This window comes from Zalophus californianus, chromosome 9 (genome assembly GCF_009762305.2).
Source record: "Zalophus californianus isolate mZalCal1 chromosome 9, mZalCal1.pri.v2, whole genome shotgun sequence".
Classification (NCBI taxonomy): domain Eukaryota; kingdom Metazoa; phylum Chordata; class Mammalia; order Carnivora; family Otariidae; genus Zalophus; species Zalophus californianus.
Window position 1 is genome coordinate 18,722,000 of NC_045603.1, and position 12,976 is coordinate 18,734,975.

The following is a 12,976-nucleotide window of genomic DNA, read 5'->3' on the forward strand; positions in this document are numbered from 1 at the left end:
CTTTGTCTTTCCTTATGTGGTTCCTTCTTCCTGAGATTTCTTTCTCATTCTCTGCTAACTGACTTATTACTCCATATTCTTTAAAACTCAGGTCAAGTCTTTGCCTCCTCGAAGAGCCATTCCCAGGAGCCCAGAGTGTGCTAAAGCCTCCGCTACAGAATCCCAGGCCATTCTGAGGTTCTTTTTGTGGCATCGCTTTGAAATCATGTCTGTCTCTCATTAAATCCCAAACTTGTTGATGGCAGCAACCTCCTCTTTTTATTTTTCCATCTCCAGAAGCTAGCGGAGTGCTTGGCACATGACAAATGTTCAATAAAATGTTTGTTGAAGTAAACCCAACTACCCTTCCCAAGGTTGGGGGTACTAATTAGTATTAAAATGGACCAAAAAAGCAGGTGCCCAGGAAGGAAATAGAAAGGCCTTGAGAATCCACCAATGGGATAATTACTTCTAAATAATTCTGATTGAACCAGAGTTGTTCCTGAAAGATGCCAAAACAACTGGTCAGTTCATTGGAAAAGTCAGCCAGTTGGCATCGCGGAGACCAAAACATTCAACCAGTCATTTCACTAGACTTGTGACTTTTCAGCAGGTGTCCGTGCAGCCTGGGATGGAAGAAGTTACTGATCACTCTTTGTTTGTTTCTACTTTCTCCTCCTTCCTACCCTCCCACCCACACCCCACAACTTATGCTGGTGTTTTAGCACTTTCAAACACTTATGTAAGAACACTTTCAAACACTTATATTTGAGAAAATTCCCTAAGCTGTCCAGGAAATGCCCCTAACTGTTCACATGGAAAATTAAGGAGGGCCCATATTGCATGGAGCACTGGGTGTTATACGCAAACAATGAATCATGGAACACTACATCAAAAACTAATGATGTACTGTATGGTAACTATCATAACATAATAAAATAATAAATAAATAAATAAATAAATAAATAAATAAATAAATAAAATTAAAAACAAAAAAAACCCCTACAGACAAAAAGGCAAGTTTAACCAAGTTGCTCTAAAGCACTAGCCCCTTTCAGGTTTTGGACACGTGGCCCCTCTGGCTGAATGGACAGAAAGTCTGAATGTGTAAGAGCAGCTAAAAACAACAACCCAAACAAGACAGCCATTCTCACTCCCTTCAGACCACTGCTCTGAGAGGCTTGCTCTCCGACGGGCTCTACATGCTAAATAACTCCCTATTCTTAGTTCACGTTGACTTGGTGGCCCGAGCCAGGTGAAAAGACAATTGACCCAAACAGCCAAATTGAGCTCGAAACTTCACTAACGAGGTGAATATTTTCTAATCCTGGTTGGCATTGTCCCACACCAAGTGCCACTTTCTAAAAATATGTCCTTCACGTCAAAGGAAAATTGTTAAAAGAAGGTGGGAGTGAGCAGAAAAGGAGTCCCTTAATGGACTGTTTTATAGTTTTGTTGTGTGCTTTCTTGCAGGCGACTTTTTGGCAAATACTGCGTCTTCAGCCAGGAGAAGTTGGCTGAGTACAAAAGAGCTTTTGAAGCGGTGAGTGTAAATTCAGACTCCTTTTCTTTCTTCCTTCCTTCCTTTCTTCGCCCTCTCTCTTCTCCTGTGTCTGGAGACCGCTAAGCAGAAATAATAAGCACCATTTCTTGCAGGGCACGTCCCATGAATGACTCAAACATCAAATGTAACTTTAGGATGGAGACACGCTTTATTCTTTTCTGCAAAAGTTTCCCTATCCATTCTTTATTTTCATGTCGTGGTAAAGCTAAACGATGTACAGCCAGTCAGAACACACACACACACACACACGCACACACACACGCACACGCACATGCACACACACACAGAGGAGGCCATTAAACAAATTAAAAGGGATGGGGATGACTAATACAGTACTCTTGGAATCCCCAATTTGATTAGCCTGAGTTTAATACACAAAAGCAGCGCCGGAGAAAGAGAGGAGGCGAACTGCTCTTTAATAACCTGTACAATTAAATTATGGTGACGAATTTAACTATTCTGTGCTTCTTAAAGGAGTCTTATTATCTGATTGCTTGTATGAGAAAGTCAGTCTTTCCTCAGGGTTTTGGAGTGTGTCTCTGAAAGTCTCATGGTGGCAGTTCTGTACTTTAAAAGATGTTTCTTTCCTCTTTTGGAACTGCTTTCCTGTTTCTGAAGGTTTGTCTCCAAAAATTATTCAGATAGTTTTAGCTTCTTGTAAGTCCTTATCTTTCTTTAGCTCTCTGGAAATCTGGAGTTAGAAAGGATCATATAGAATAAGAAGATTGGTTTTTCCTTTGGTAGCTGTAGCTGGATGCTTTGCGATGACTTTTGGTTAAAGGCCCTAATATGCTTTATGTATGTGGAGAGCATACTGCTTCTTTCTTTATGGAGGTCCATTTTACCTTAGGAATAGAAGCATCTCACCAAACATCAGGGGGCATAGTGTTTCAGAAGCTGAGCTTGATTTTCTAGGGACCAGGCTGCCATATTTTTTCCTTCTTGGTAGTCATCATTCCATTATAAAGCAGCATGTGAATCTCCATCCAATAGTTCTTTATAGAAATGTGTCTTCCATTGCCTTTACTTGAAAGGTATATTTCAGGCAGGTGCTATCTCAATAGGAGGTTACTTTATACAGTTCAGGGCACATTCCCATAAACTGTTGAATGATGAACTAAAATGGAGCAAGCAAGGGGCAGGGGTAGGGAGAATTCTTGTACTGCTGGCTTTTAGCATAACTTCTACTGGACCTCAGGTGCTATTAGAAAACAGACTTACCTGTTTCCACTTCAAGGGTAAGTGATGAATAATGATTGCTCCCAGTGACATCATTTTCCAACGTGAATGGTGGCATTTTCTTACTGGCACCTGAGTCCCAAGAGAGTTATGTGTAATATTCCTCTTGCGGTTACCAGATTGGACTTTGTTTCAAGGTGGTACAAAATATGAGTTAAAAGCACAGATTCTGGAGCCTGAAAGCCTGACTTCAAATCCTGGTTCTGCCACTGCTCACTTCAAGATCTTACATATGTTGTACATCTCTGTGGGCTTCAGTTTCCTCATTGCAAAATGAGGAACTTTTTGTGGATGATGATGATACCACAAAAAGTTGTGGTAAGAGTTAAATGACATGTGTAAAGCCATAGAACAGGGCCAGGTATGTGAAGTGGGACCTCATTAATTATGAAGCCGTTACTATATGCCAGGCACTCTGCTAACCCCTTATGGACATTCTTACTTCTTACTTCATTTACACAACAAACCTAAAATGTAGTTGCTAACTTCTGTATTTGAGAGATGGGAAACTGAGATTTATTGAAAGTAAGCAACTGGCTCAAGGTCATAGAATACAACTCTGTGAATCACAGAGTTACATCTATGAATGTGGGTAGTCTGACTCCAAAACACGGGTGCTCAGCCACTTCTTTTTTTTCAGTGATTTTTTTATTTCATTTTATTATGTTATTTTAATCACCATACATTACATCATTAGTTTTTGATGTAGTGTTCCATGATTCGTTGTTTGCGTATAACACCCAGTGCTCCATTCAGTACATGTCCTGTTTTTTTTTTTAAAGATTTTTTATTTATTTATTTGAGAGAGAGAATGAGATAGAGAGAGCATGAGAGAGGGGAGGGTCAGAGGCAGAAGCAGACTCACTGCTGAGCAGGGAGCCCGGTGTGGGACTCGATCCCGGGACTCCAGGATCATGACCTGAGCCGAAGGCAGTCACTTAACCAACTGAACCACCCAGGCGCCCACATGTCCTGTTTAATACCCATCACCAGGCTAACCTATCCCCCCAAACTCCTCCCCTCTAGAGCCCTCAGTTTGTTTCTCAGAGTCCATCGTCTCTCATGGTTTGTCTCCCCCTCCGATTTCCCCCCCTTCATTTTTCCCTTCCTGTTATCTTCTATTTTTTTTTAACATATATTGTATTATTTGTTTCAGAGGTAACAAGTCTGTGATTCAACAGTCTACACAATTCACAGCGCTTACCATAGCACATACCCTCCCCAATGTCTGTTACCCAGTCACCCCATCCCTCCCCCCCTCCACCACTCCAGCAACCCTCAGTTTGTTTCCTGATATTAAGAATTCCTCATATCAGTGAGATCATATGATACATGTCTTTCTCTGATTGACTTATTTCGCTCAGCATAATACCCTCTGGTTCCATCCATGTCGTTGCAAATGTCAAGATTTCATTCCTTTTGATGGCTGCATAATATTCCATTGTGTATATATATATATATATATATATATATATATATATATATAATATATATATATATATATCACATCTTCTTTATCCATTCATCTGTCGATGGACATCTCGGCTCTTTCCACAGTTTGGCTATTGTGGACATTGCTGCTATAAACATCAGGATGCACGAACCCCTTCAGATCCCTCCATTTGTATCTTTGGGATAAATGCCCAGTAGTGCAATTGCTGGGTCATACAGTAGCTCTATTTTCAACTTTTTGAGGAACCTCCATACTGTTTTCCAGAGTGGCTGCACCAGCTTGCATTCCCACCAACAGTGTAGGAGGGTTCCCCTTTCTCCGCATCCCCGCCGACATCTGTCATTTCCTGACTTGTTAATTTTAGCCATTCTGACTGGTGTGAAGTGGTATCTCATTGAGGTTTTGATTTGGATTTCCCTGATGCTGAGCAAAGTTGAGCACTTTTTCGTGTGTCTGTTGGCCATTTGGATGTCTTCTTTGGGAAAATGTCTGTTCATGTCTTCTGCCCATTTCTTGATTGGATTATTTGTTCTTTGGGTGTTGAGTTTGAAGTTCTTTATAGATTTTGGATACTAGCCCTTTACCTGATATGTCACTTGCAAATATCTTCTCCCATTCTGTTGGTTGTCTTTTGGTTTTGTGGACTGTTTCTTTTGCTGTGCAAAAGCTTTTTATCTTGATGAAGTCCCAGTAGTTCATTTTTGCCCCTGCTTCCCTTGCCTTTGACAATGTTTCTAGGAAGAAGTTGTAGCGGCTGAGGTTGAAGAGGTTGCTGCTTGTGTTCTCCTTTAGGATTTTGATGGACTCCTGTCTCACATTGAGGTCTTTCAACCACTTGGAGTCTATTTTTGTTTCATTCTTCTGCATGTGGCTGTCCAATTTTCCCAACACCATTTGTTGAAGAGACTGTCTTTTTGCCATTGGACATTCTTTCCTGCTTTGTCAAAGATGAGTTGACCATAGAGTTGAGGGTCCATTTCTGGGCTGTCTATTCTGTTCCATTGATCTATGTGTCTGTTTTTGTGTCAGTACCATACTGTCTTGATGATGACAGCTTTGTAATAGAGCTGGAAGTCCGGAATTGTGATGCCGCCAGCTTTGCTTTTCTTTTTCAACATTCCTCTGGCTATTCGGGGTCTTTTCTGGTTCCATACAAATTTTAGGATTATTTGTTCCATTTCTTTGAAAAAGTGGATGGTATTTTAATGGGGATTGCATTGAATGTGTAGATTGCTCTAGGTAACATTGACATCTTCACAATATTTGTTCTTCCAATCCATGAACATGGAACGTTTTTCCATTTCTTTGTGTCTTCTTCAATTTTTTTCATGATTATTTTATAGTTTTCTGAGTACAGATCCTTTGCCTCTTTGGTTAGATTTATTCCTAGGTATCTTATGGCTTTGGGTGCAATTATAAATGGGATCGACTCCTTAATTTCTCTCTCTTCTGTCTTGTTGTTGGTGTATAGGAATGCCACTGATTTCTGTGCATTGATTTTATAAACTGCCACTTTACTAAATTCCTGTATGAGTTCTAGCAGTTTTGGAGTGGAGTCTTTTGTGTTTTCCACATAAAGTATCATGTCATCCACAAACAGTGAGAGTTTGACTTCTTCTTTACTGATTTGGATGCCTTTGATTTCTTTTTGTTGTCTGATTGCTGTGGCTAGGACTTCTAGTACTATGTTGAATAGCAGTGGTGATAGTGGACATCCCTGCTGTGTTCCTGACCTTAGGGGGAAAGCTCTCAATTTTTCCCCATTGAGAATGATATTTGGCTCAGCCACTTCTTATACAATGTATATTTGAAAATATTTTCTGGTTCCCAAAAGAGTATTATCCAATAGGGGAGAAAACAGTGAAAACATTTGGAAACGCAGATAGAATGCTCCCCTTACGCAGATTCATCATCTCTTCATTTGCTTCCCAAATCTGTGAATATCTACAATAGGCACAATAAGTGAGTGTATGGGAGTTCTTGCAGTGAACCAATCAGGTAAGACATGATGAGAGAATGCTGAGCATGAGACCAAAGCAGCAAAGGGAACCATGACAGTGATTAGGAGGCAGAAAAAATGAGGAGCAAGTGTTGCTGGCCTCTGTTGCCTTCTTTTGGCACAGGAGGGAATCACAGGAAACAGGCTTTAAGGAGGGAGGGAGCACTTGTTTAATGGAAGCTACTGACTTGAGAAAATGAACAAGGGAAGGAAATCTAATGAAGGTTACAAAGACTCTTCAGTTGCTTTCCCTTAAAGTTCTACGATATGGGGGCAGAGGTAAAATTCGTCTTCTCATAGCTTGAGGTACTGAAACCCACATGAGAAAATGATAATGTCAGGACTCAGAAGGTTCTCAGGCCTTCTTTAAGTTTCCTGAGTGACTACCAGAAATCATGATCCAGTTAGTCCAGTTAGAGTGGGAAGTAGATTTTCTTTAACACGGGAAGATGTCTGTGGGGTGTATTTAGAGAAGCACTCTCCCATGCAAAATGTCCAGAGAGGGAATGAGGAGGTCTGGATGTCAGTTTTTGCTGATTCCCCCTGTGAAATCAGACTTATCACTTAGCTGCTCTGCACCTTTATCTCCTACCTTATAAAATGAGGTTGTTAAACTCAATAATCCCTGATCAATTCTATTTCATGATTTTATATATTGGGCATATAGATGACAATAAAAATGTAAAACTACAAGTATGTGGATTTAATAAAATGCTCTCAGCCCTGGAACCTTGAGAATATCACTAAAATCTTTGATAACCTTAGGTGCAGTCTGTAATTTGAGGAACCTGGACTGGATTATCTCTAACAGCCATTGTGGAGCTAATTTTCCCAAAGGACCATTTTGTTCCTGGAGAGAAGAGGACACATGCTTCAAAGCCTTCCTTATTTGGGGGAAGCTCTGTCCCTGGACATCAACTATTGGGCAATCCAAACAAAAACACCCACGGAAATTATGTGGTGGGAACTTTAATTATTAACATAGTGTGTGAGTTAAAGAGATACATTTGATGAAATTCGGGTTCTAGGCACAGAGGAGGCTAATGTTAGCTTTAGAATCGGGTTATTACACCATGTTCTTTTTTTGGATAAAATTCCAGGAAAAAAAGAAAACACTAAAACTGTTGGAAAGATTTTGTAAGGCTATCCTTGAAACAGGCCAATAAAATCTGGGTATGATTTATTAGGAAATAAAACGGTGTTGGCCGAGGACTTTGTAGATTTGCTACATGACAGTGCAGTGAGAATTGGCTCAGGGACTGGGAATCTTTAGGCAAGTCCTTTGCTTCTCTGAGCCTCTATTTACTTCTCCATAAATAAAGGGGGAATATTATCTCTCACATATAATGTGAAGAATGAATCAGACATGTGGGCAGGTGGAAATGTAAGCAGACAAAAGGAAACTGGGAGTTCTGTAAAATATGATTTTTACCACTATTGTTGTCCTTACAACTATGGGCTGCTAATCTCTCACTCATTCTGTCAACTTCCTCATACCATCTTGTCACTTGGTTACTTCACCACTTACTCATGAGCTTCATTTCCTTAACTTTATTACTTCTACCTACTCAGCTCCCCAAAATGTCCTATTTCCTTTCATTTATAGTATTCTCTTCTGTTTTTCCTGCGATCACAGACTGGGACATCTTTGAAGGTAAGAAACCAATTTCATTCATGAATTTTTGTAGCTTCCCTCATGCCTAAAATTTGGGAAATGAATGAATGATGCTGATTCTTAGAAATAGATTGGACCTGATCTTCACCTCTGGACTTTCCATTCTGTACCCTACATTATCATTTGTTCTGGTGGCCCAAACTGGCCCAGTTGTGTTCAACACAGAGACACTGACTCTTTACATTTCCTCCCTGAGCATTTCCTACCACCTCAGCCTTTCTGTGTCCCACTCACTGGGCTCTCTTTGTCATCCCTGGCCCATCCACCAGCTCGCCTATAGTTAGGTGCACCCTCTACACCCAAGATACCAACTACAGAGAAGAAAAAAGGAAGGTCTGCCTTTTCTTCCCAAATTTAGGCATGGGTAGGCCCCAAGGATTAATCTTTGACCTTGTGTTCTTCTCTCCTTTTGTTTTCCCAGTGTGAAATCTTAGCAAAACCCAGGCTTCCATACCACTGCCTCTCAAATAACTTCTGAACTTCCCTCTCTAGCACTTACTCTATTTCCTGGCTCCTCAACTTTTTGAAAGTACTCTTCTCCTGGTGCCTTAGACTCAAAATCTCTTTGTTCCTTCACCTTTGGCCTCTTAGATCCTCTCAGAACAAATTATAAGTTATCCCTTCCTAACATTGCTCAAATTCTGGCTCAAATTTCCTTATACTTTTTAAACTTCTCATACTTACCCATCTGTTCTATTATTTGTTCATCCAGTCCTTCATTTAACAAATATGGTGAACAAGGCAGACTATCTCTGTCCTCATAGAACTCACTCTCTAGGAAAGGAAGATGCACAAAGGGCAAATTAATAAACATACTTAGGTGTGTATATAATGTAGTGATGAATGATATGAAGTAGTGATGAATGATATGAAGTAAAATTGAGCAGGGTAAGTGCATAGATGGTATCAGAGGGCTTCTATTTTTGTGCCCTTTCTAGGTAGGTTATATTTAAGCAGAAATCTCAATGAAATGAGAGTGAACAGGTGGCTATATGAGGTGATAGTCATCTTGAAGAAAGAATAACCATCTTAGAAGTCCCAGGAGAGAATACACTCGGATTATTTTAGGAACAATACAGAGACTTGTGTGACAGGCATGTATACCATAGAGAGCAAATAGAGTATGGTGGGAAGAGTATGGAGTAAAAAGATAGGAGTTGCAAACCGATGTGCAACCTCAAGAGATTCATTCTACCTGTCTGCATTGAAAGAATTAGACTGGATGATCTTTAAAATAGGTCAGGCTCTGAAATATTTTATCATCTCAATGAGACTATCAATTATCTGAAGGCAGGGAGCCAATTCATATTTACATCCTCCGTAGTTGACAAAGCAGTAGCATACACGGCATTAAATTGAGTACATTGGGTATTAATTGTGTGATAAAAAGGAGGTGGAGATGAGGACAGAGAGCAGGGGATAGTTCATGTGGGACTTTGTTGAGGACTATGATAAGTCTCAGATTCTACTGAGATAGACTATCAGTGGGGGATTTTGAGCAAGGCAAAGACATGATTTGACTTCCTTTTTAAGAAGGAAAGTGGTCAAATTTTGAAAAAAAAAAAAAAGCCAGTTTGTTGGAAAAGAGTTGAGAAAGAAGAGTCAAGACTGACCTTGAGCCACCAAATGGAGAAGAAACAAGTTTCTTCTGGTTACATGTAAGTCTAGACATCCAAGTGAAAATGTTAAGTATGTAGTTTGGAATCACCAGCGTAAGTAGGGCATTTAAAGTCATGAAATAAGGGCATACATATAGATAGAGAGATTTAAGAGTTTAAATCTGGGTCACTCCAAAATTGAAGGGTCAAGAAGATGAAGAGTACCCAGCAAGCATACTCAAAGGCATAGCCCATGGGTTGGAAGAAAACCAGAGTGTTCGCCACCCAAGCTTGGATTACTGCACTGGTGTCTTGCATTTCAGCCTCTTGACTTTCCCATTTTTTCTGATGTATTGCTATTGGTTTCATCCCTATACAAAACTGAAAATCATTTTTCAATAACTTATGTTTGAAGACTTCCATTGTGGAGAATAAAAGCAGAACGTATCCACAATAGCAATCATTTCCTGGTTCCCCCCATTGTCTCTCCCCCACTCCCCAATAAAGACATGTACACACATGTGAACATAAACACAATTAAAACATGGAGATTATTTAGAATTCAATTGTAAGAGAGAGCTGTTTGTAAGCATTTACATATTTTCACACATATGTATGCACATACCCCTCGGGGGGAGTTGTTAAATACTTCTTTCTGTTTCTAGCTGACTTTTCTTCAAACCTCCAACTGTAACTTTTTTTTTATTTACTGTTGGTTTGTCCTGTGACTCTGAATGTTCTTCAAGAATAAGTTTAATTTATATTTTTGTTTTGTTCAGTGTTTGAGCCCAGAGATGATGTTTACTAAATGATTATTGAAATGAAGTTTTAAAATCTCATCCAGTGAGTGGAAGAAATGCAACAGGAGATTTTGATCAATAGTGGGTCAAGAATAGCATGTTTCTTCCAGGAAAATCCACTGGATTGAAGCAAGAAACCAGCCAATGGCTAAGGAGATGCAAGAGGCAAAAATTTATCAGGGCTTCAGAGGGTTCAAGATAGGACACAGCTTCCAGAGATGACTAGTGTATAAATCAGGGACTAGAGATTTGTGGTCTGAGCCCACATAGTGGAGAGTAGCCAGAGAGGCCTCAATTTTGGGAAACACAAAATTTTCCAGTAATTTTCCAGGTACCCCATGGACCAGGCTTAGGGAAGTAAGGCTAAATATATGCATGATTTACAGGTGGAGATTGAGCTTTTAATTTCTTGCCAGATGTAATTCTCTTTGGAAAGGGGCCTTAGTGATACTGACTTGAACCTGAAGGTCCTTGGTATCTGGAGCTGGGCCAAGTTGAGGCAGGTCAGGACATATACCTGGAAAGATCTGCATGTGAAAAAGACCATAAATATATATGAAGAGAGAGAGAGTGAAGACAGTATGAGAAAAAGGAAAAGGATAAATATGAAATGAAACATCTCTCCTTATCCCAGGTAAGAATTTTAAAAATGGAAGAAATGCTTATTGCTTTTGAATTGAAGAATTTATTCAATAATATTGGATAGTTGAAAGAGCATGATCTTAGATAACAAATAGGCTTCATTTCAGGTCTTGAGCTCATTTATTATGAGATTATAATTAAATTATTTTAAATTTTTGGATCTTTATATTCTCATCTATAAAATGGGAATAATATTACCTACTTCATTGGGTTGTTGTGACTGTCAAGTGGAATGAGATAAAATACCCAGAATGTTTATTGGAGTATCTGATTCTTGAAGTTAAGGATATTTCCTTTATTATATTATATATTATATGTTATATATATTTTATATATTATAACAATAATAGCTAATCCTCCTTTTTTTGGAGAGGGGTTGAGAGCAGGGGTGGGGAAGAACAGAGGGAGAGGGAGAGAGACCATCTTAGGCAGGCTCCACACCCCAGCGCAGAGCCTGGCACAGGCCTCAGTCTCACAACCCTGAGACCATGACCTGAGCTGAAATCAAGTGTCAGATGCTAAACTGACTGAGCCACCCAGGCACCCTAGCAGCTAACCTTTATTAAGCATTTATCTTAAAAACATCGCTAAGTTCTTCCTATACAATATCTCATTAGATATTCAGAATAACCACCTTATGACACCCATCCTATGTTCTCACAACTGCATAGGTGAGGAAACCGATGCGCACAGCCATTCACATTTCTTGCACAAAGACTGAGACTCAACTTGCTGTGGAGCAATTGTTCAAAGCTAGGAAGGCTGACTGCAGGGCCCATGCTCCTGATTATGATGCCAATGTGGTTTCTTCAGATTATGAGCTCCTAAGCACAGTGATCTGGTTTGGCCGCATAATGCTCTGTCCACAGCTCTTGGTATAATATCAGGCCCATAGTAGGTTGAAAGACTAACCTGTGTGGTTTTCTCATGGTTTTTGTAAAGAAAAACAAAAGGTAAATCGTCCCTAGTTGGCTACGTTACACGAGTTTGAAGGCCTACCTACTATTGTTTCCATACCTCTTAGACCTGTTATTATCTTTGATGTATATTTGCAACCCTCTCCCTCACTGAAGAGGTGGATTTCAGCATGAAGAAAATGCACTGGATTGCATGCCTGTTGTGGTAAACCTTACTGGCTTTATCTGAAGATACTTAAGAGTGTCATGGGTCCCATTACCCCAGATTCCCTTAACTCTGCACATATTTCATCCTAATATCCTAATATTCCACATTTGGGAATATATTAATAGACACATATTACCTGCCAATTTATCTTGTTTCTTTCTTTTTTTTAAATCTTTTTTCTTCTACTAAGCCTGTAATTCAATTCAATATGACATAATGCAAGCCTATTCCTGTGCAGGGTGTTGTCTAGAGTAAATAAATTGTTCCCTCTCTCCAAGAGTTTAGAATCTGGATGGGAATAAAAGGCTTCCAAAACTGACACAAACAACAGTGCCAGGATAGAAGTACTAGTGTGAGTATGAGTATATGGAAAGTAATGTGATACGTAAATTTCTTTTTTTTTTTTTGAAGATTTTATTTATTCATTTGAGACAGAGAGATACAGAAAGAGAGAGAGCAAGCATGAGCAGGGGGAGAGACAGAGGCAGAGGGAGAAGCAGGCTCCCCGCTGAGCAAGGAGCCCGACGCAGGGCTCGATCCCAGGACCCCGGGATCATGACCTGAGCCGAAGGCAGTTGCTTAAACATCTGAGCCACCCAGGTGCCCCCCCCTTTTTTAAGATTTTATTTGATATGTAAATTTCTTGAGGACACTGTCTGCTTATACTGTCACCCCTCTGGGCCTACTCAGGAGTTATGAAGGCATTCAGTCCTTCTGTGAAAAGTAAAGAAATGCACTCGTTCATTCATTTATTCATTTATGTTTGCTCAGAGCTTACCATGTTTTAGGCACTGCGCCAGGTTCAAGAAGCTCAAATAGGACCTGGTAATACCTTGTTTTCAAGGAGTTGCTGCCCAGAGGAAGAAAGAGTATATATAAATTGATAATTTCCATGAAATGGG

At 39.8% G+C, this 12,976-nt stretch overlaps 1 long non-coding RNA gene across 1 annotated transcript in view; it reads left to right on the plus strand.

Moving 5' to 3' along the window:
* Positions 1–7,791: 7,791 nt before the first annotated feature.
* Positions 7,792–12,976, plus strand: part of LOC113921353 — a 66,766-nt gene continuing 61,581 nt past the window's right edge. Inside the window, exon 1 of the long non-coding RNA XR_003519650.1 lies at positions 7,792–7,888. This is a non-coding gene — a long non-coding RNA (uncharacterized LOC113921353). The remainder of the gene's footprint in view (positions 7,889–12,976) is intronic.